The sequence below is a fragment of the Rhinoraja longicauda genome, chromosome 6 (assembly GCF_053455715.1).
Source record: "Rhinoraja longicauda isolate Sanriku21f chromosome 6, sRhiLon1.1, whole genome shotgun sequence".
Taxonomy (NCBI): domain Eukaryota; kingdom Metazoa; phylum Chordata; class Chondrichthyes; order Rajiformes; family Arhynchobatidae; genus Rhinoraja; species Rhinoraja longicauda.
Window position 1 is genome coordinate 65,599,077 of NC_135958.1, and position 6,000 is coordinate 65,605,076.

The window sequence follows — 6,000 nt, forward strand, 5'->3', positions numbered from 1 at the left end:
TTACTCTAATCAGTGTGATAACTTGAAGGGGAAAATAGCTGCAGATGCTGTAGACCTGAAATAAAACCGGTAATGCTAACAGATCAGGCAACAATTGTGGAGAGAATCAGATGATATTTTGGGTGATTTACCTTTCAAGGGAACTCTGGGTATGGTACCAATCCAATAGACTACATTGTCCTGAATTGTCTTGAGTTTCTTGAAGGTTGGGTGAAGCTCATCCAGGCAAGTGTAGCCCAATGCATCACAAGTATGGCTTGAAGATGGTGAAAAAAGGTGTCAGGAGGGGAGTCACTTGCCAATGGATACCCAGCCTCTAACCTGCTCTTTAGCTGCCGTATTCCAAGTCCAAGACCAAGTCAAGTTTATTTGTCACATACACATACAAGATGTGCAGTGAAATGAAAGGTCACCCACAGTCCAGCAATAGAGCAATAAAAAACACAATTTCACACACAATCACAACCAACACAAAACAAAAAAAAAGAAACATCCATCACAGTGAGTCTCCTCCAGTCACCTCCTCACAGTGATGGAAGGCCAGAATGTATTTTCTCTTCCCCTGCCGTCTTCTCCAGCGGTTTAGAGTTCAATAGTCCTGCTACCTCTCGCACGATGGCGCAGCAATAGAGTTGCTGCCTTACAGAGCTTACAGCGCCGGAGACCTGGGTTCGATCCCGATTATGGGTGCTGTCTGTACGGAGTTTGTACGTTCTCCCCGTGGGTTTTGTCTAAGATCTTCGGTTTCCTCCCACACTCCAAAGATGTACAGATATTTAGGTTAATTGCTTTGGTGTATGTGTAAATTGGCCCTAGCGTTTGTAGGATGGTGTTAATTGTGGGGATCACTGGTCGGCATGGACTTGGTGGGCCGAAGGCCTGATTCTGTGCTGTATCGCTAAACTAAACTTAGCTAAACTAAATGGATGGTCAATGGAAGCCCAAGGACATAGATGGTGGGGGACCCGCCAATCATCATGGCATTTAACGACAAGGATAGTTGGTTCCTTATTGCAGATGCCTTGCCAATTTTGTGGTCCCAACATTCACTGAAGGTTGTTTGGTTCCTGGTTCCTTGTTTGGTTCCTGGTTTATTGACTTAAGGGCTGCAAATGCAATGGAATGCTGTGCCTTCATCAGCTGGCAACCCTACTTAAAAAAATTAAAATTAATCTGCAGATGCAGGTAATATGGAATTAAAATACTGGAAACACTCAAGGCCTCCAGCATCATTGTAAAGGGAAAAGGAGTTAACATTTATGGCCAAAGACTTTATGGTTTATGGTTAATAAAATGTAGGGGAAAATGAGAAAGCGGGATAACATAGAACTAATGTGAATGGGTGATCGCTGCTTGGCGTGGACTTGGTGGGCCGAAGGGCCTGTTTCCATGTTGTATCTTTAAAACTCCTTGTTGGACGTCCATTTTTCTTTGTGCAAGGTACAACTCACCTACTGGAGTGTGCTTTTTCCTCAATGACGATTGCATTTAGCATTGTTTCAAGATAAGAGAGCAGACCCTTTAAGATTGGGCGGCACGGTAGCGCAGCGGTAGAGTTGCTGCTTTACAGCGAATGCAGCGCCGGAGACTCAGGTTCGATCCTGACTACGGGTGCTGCACTGTAAGGAGTTTGTACGTTCTCCCCGTGACCTGCGTGGGTTTTCTCCGAGATCTTCGGTTTCCTCCCACACTCCAAAGACGTACAGGTATGTAGGTTAATTGGCTGGGTAAAATGTAAAAATTGTCCCTAGTGGGTGTAGGATAGTGTTAATGTACGGGGATCACTGGGCGGCACGGACTTGGAGGGCCGAAAAGGCCTGTTTCCGGCTGTATATATATGATATGATGATATGATGATATTGATGTGCACAATGACTTCCTTTCAAAGAGTGTGGGGAATCTCTGAAATTCTCTACTTGAACTTTGGGGTATTTAAAGAGGAAGGAGATAAATATTAAAAACTTTGGGGACATGAAGGCTGCAGGGAATTGTCATAGAGGAGGAGATGAAACCTGGGGCAGATCAGCCTTGATAATCTTGAACAGCAGGCCAAGCCTGGGGTGCCGAATGGCCTACTCCTGCTTCTATTTTCTTATTTTCAGGAGCTTGGCTGAACATGGCTGTGGATGCTTCAGCCTTGTGTATTGGATTCACAGGCTAGGCTTTACCACCATTGAGGATGGAGATGTTCTTGGAAACTTCTCCAACTCCTATTAGCTGCATAATTGTCGACAACCATTCATGGCTAAAGGTAGCAGGACTATTGGACTTCGATCTGAACCACCGATTATAAGATCGCTGAGCTCGGCCTTTGGCATCATGTATCTTGCCGCTTCGTTATGCCTGGTTCTGCTCCTAGCAGGCCCTTCCAAACACACTTACTGGAACTGCTCTATCCCTTGGCTGGATAGTAAGGGTAGCATGAGGGAAATGCTAGGCCATGTGGTTATGGATTGCGTGTGTGTGTGTCGCTGCTGCTGTTGCTGATGTTCAGTTGCCCAGTTCTAAGCTTTCCGTCCTCTGAGTTTATCCCAAGTAAATACCTGGAGGGCAACACACCACAATCAAGGGTGTCCCAGTGTGAAGAGAGGATTTTGTCTCCACAAGGACTGTGTGGTGGGCACGTTGACCAAAGCTTTTGTATCTGCGATAAAAAACTGGTCAGTTTGAGGGTCAAAGTTTTATCTCTAACTACCTGCCTCATACTCAGTTTAGCACCTGTGTCCTGTAGGACTCAGCCACCCAAGTCAGTGGTAATGAAGTTGCCTCACTACTGTCAGCGCTTCATAATGGAGGACGACTGACTAATCAGCTGAGGGAGGATGATAGGTGCTGATGAGATGAAGATTTCCGTGTTTGTTTGACCATGATTTCCTTCCATATTTAACCTGATGCAATGACATTTCATGGGGTTGGGAATCAGCATTAAAGTCTGCCTGGACTAAACACTCTCACCTGCAACTAATGTCAGCTAGAGAAATCAAAAGGACAGAAAGGTCAAATGTAGACTGGGCGTTCGTTTGGTTGAACACCTTTGCTCAGTCAAACCTGGACCTACCTGATCTCCAGATTGCCAAACACTAATTCCCCTTCCCACTCCCACATTGACCTTTGTCCTAGGTCTCCTCCCCTGTCATAATGAGGCCAAACGCAAATTGGCGGAACAGCATCTCATATTTTGCGTGGGAAGCTTATAACCCAGTGGTATGAATATTGATTTCTCTAACTTCAAGTAACCCTTGCAACCGCCCTCTCTCTCCGTCCCTCCCCCACCCAAGTCGCACCAGCTTCAAAGTCGTCTTGTTGAATCTCATTTTCTGTAACTCGTTCTCACCTAACGCAGCTAACAGTGGCAGGTATCATCATTACTTTTTTTGCATATCTTTCATTCATTTGTTCCACATCTCTTTGCAACACCGCCTACATCTCTTGTTTCCCTTTCCCCTGACAGCGAGTCTGAAGAAGGATCTCGACCAGAAACGTTATATATTCCTTTTCTCCAGAGATGCTGTCTGACCTGCTGAGTTACTCTAGCTTTTTGTGTCTATCTTCAACCTAACATCTGTGATGGGAAAGTTACTGGAGAGGACTCTGAGGGATAACATGCACATGCATTTGGAAAGACAGGAGTTGATTGAGGATAGTCAGCATTGTTTTGCATGCCACTATCCTAACTGCCTCCACCATCGCCCCTGGCAATGTGTTCCAGTCCCCCACCACCTTCTGTGTAAAAATGCTTACCCCTGCACATCTCCATTCACCATTCTCACCTTATAGTTATGCCCTCTAGTGTTGGACATTTCCACTCTGGGAAAAAGGTTCTGACTTTCTACCTTATCCATGCCTCTCATAATTGAATATTCTTCTATCAAGTTTCTTCACAACCTCCGACATTCCAGAGAAACAATCCAAATCTATCCAACCTTTCCCTTTAGTTGAAACCCTCTAATCCAGGCACCATCTGTTGTTTATCTGCCCATTTCTGCAGCCAGTCTGTATCTCGCTGGGAATCCCCCCCAGGAATCAGAAACTAGAGGACATTGGTTTAAGGTGAGACGGAAAAGATTTAAGAGCAACCTGTGGGGCAACCTTCCCACACAGAGGGTGGCGGGTATATATCATATCATATCATATATCTACAGCCGGAAACAGGCCTTTTCGGCCCTCCAAGTCCGTGCCGCCCAGTGATCCCCGTACATTAACACTATCCTACACCCACTAGGGACAATTTTTACATTTACCCAGCCAATTAACCTACATACCTGTACGTCTTTGGAGTGTGGGAGGAAACCGAAGATCTCGGAGAAAACCCACGCAGGTCACGGGGAGAACGTACAAACTCCTTACAGTGCAGCACCCGTAGTCAGGATCGAACCTGTGTCTCCGGCGCTGCATTCGCTGTAAAGCAGCAACTCTACCGCTGCGCTACCGTGCCGCAAGTATGAGTTGCTAGAGGAAGTAGTTGAGGCAGGTACTTTAACAGCATTTAAAACAGACATTTGGACACATATATGATTAGGAATGTTTTAAAGGGATGTGGGACAAATGTGGACAAATGGGACTAGCTTAGGTGGAGCATCTTGGTCAGCGTGGACAAGTTGGGCAGAACCATTACTGTGCTGTATGATTCAATAGACAATAGACAATAGACAATAGATGCAGGAGTAGGCCCTTCGAGCCAGCACCGCCATTTAATGTGATCATGGCTGATCATTCTCAATCAGTACCCCGTTCCTGCTTTCTCCCCATACCCCCTGACTCCGCTATCCTTAAGAGCTCTATCTAGCTCTCTCTTGAATGTATTCAGAGAATTGGCCTCCACTGTCCTCTGAGGCAGAGAATTCCACAGATTCACAACTCTCTGACTAAAAAGGTTTTTCCTCATCTCTGTTCTAAATGGCCTACCCCTTATTCTTAAACTGTGGCCCCTGGTTCTGGACTCCCCCAACATTGGGAACATGTTTCCTGCCTCTAACATGTCCAACCCCTTAATAATCTTATACGTTTCGATAAGATCCCCTCTCATCCTTCTAAATTCCAGTGTATACAAACTTAGTCGCTCCAGTCTTTCAACATATGACAGTCCCGCCATTCCGGGAATTAACCTAGTAACCTAGTATTCGAAGACTCAAGGACTCCAAGAATATTCAACATAAAAAAATAACCTTGAACTGTATAGTCATGTGCAGCTTTGATAGTCATGCACAAAATTATTCAAAAGCAAATATTTTGTGCATTCCACCTTTGCACTGTAACCTCTGACATCCATTATCAATCTGATGAAATGAATGGAAAGCAGGGCTTTAAATTATGAATGACATTAGCTCTCTGTATTAATAACTGTAACCTGATGGATAGATGTGACTGACAGATCATTTCCTCAGGCAATCCTGTCACTTGAATGATTATTGCTTGTTATATGATCCCAGAGCTTAATCTGCCAAATTCAACCTATGGACAGTATCATGGGACTATAATTCCTTCGTTTTTTTTGTTTAGCATTTCTTCATGAAGCCACGTTGTAGGATTTTTTACTTTGAGAAATATTTACTTGTTCAAAGGAAAAAAGTTGATGGTTTCAGCAATAGTTTATTTTGTGAACTAAAATTGAAAAATTAATACATGTAAATAGCTAATCAAGGTGAAAGTAAATGGAGAAAGAAAAGAAAACAGAGAAATGGAAAGTCTTCAGGCTTAGTTTTGTTTTGCACTATATTAGGTTTTTTTAAATGTATTGCACTTATTTAGTTTATAATGCTATCTATTGAGTACTGTGTTTACAAACCTGTTGTGCTGCTGCAAGTAAGAATCTCATTGTTCTGTTTTGGTACATATGACAATTAAACACTCTTGAATCTTGAGTAATTTAACCAGCCATTGGATATGTGTGAGGATGTCAGTGTCACAGCACTTTTGCCCATTCTTTATTGCTTCTGAGCCGCGAAGTTAGTTAAGAATAAAAACCATTTATAGGTGTTGAGTCAATGACACAGTGGATTG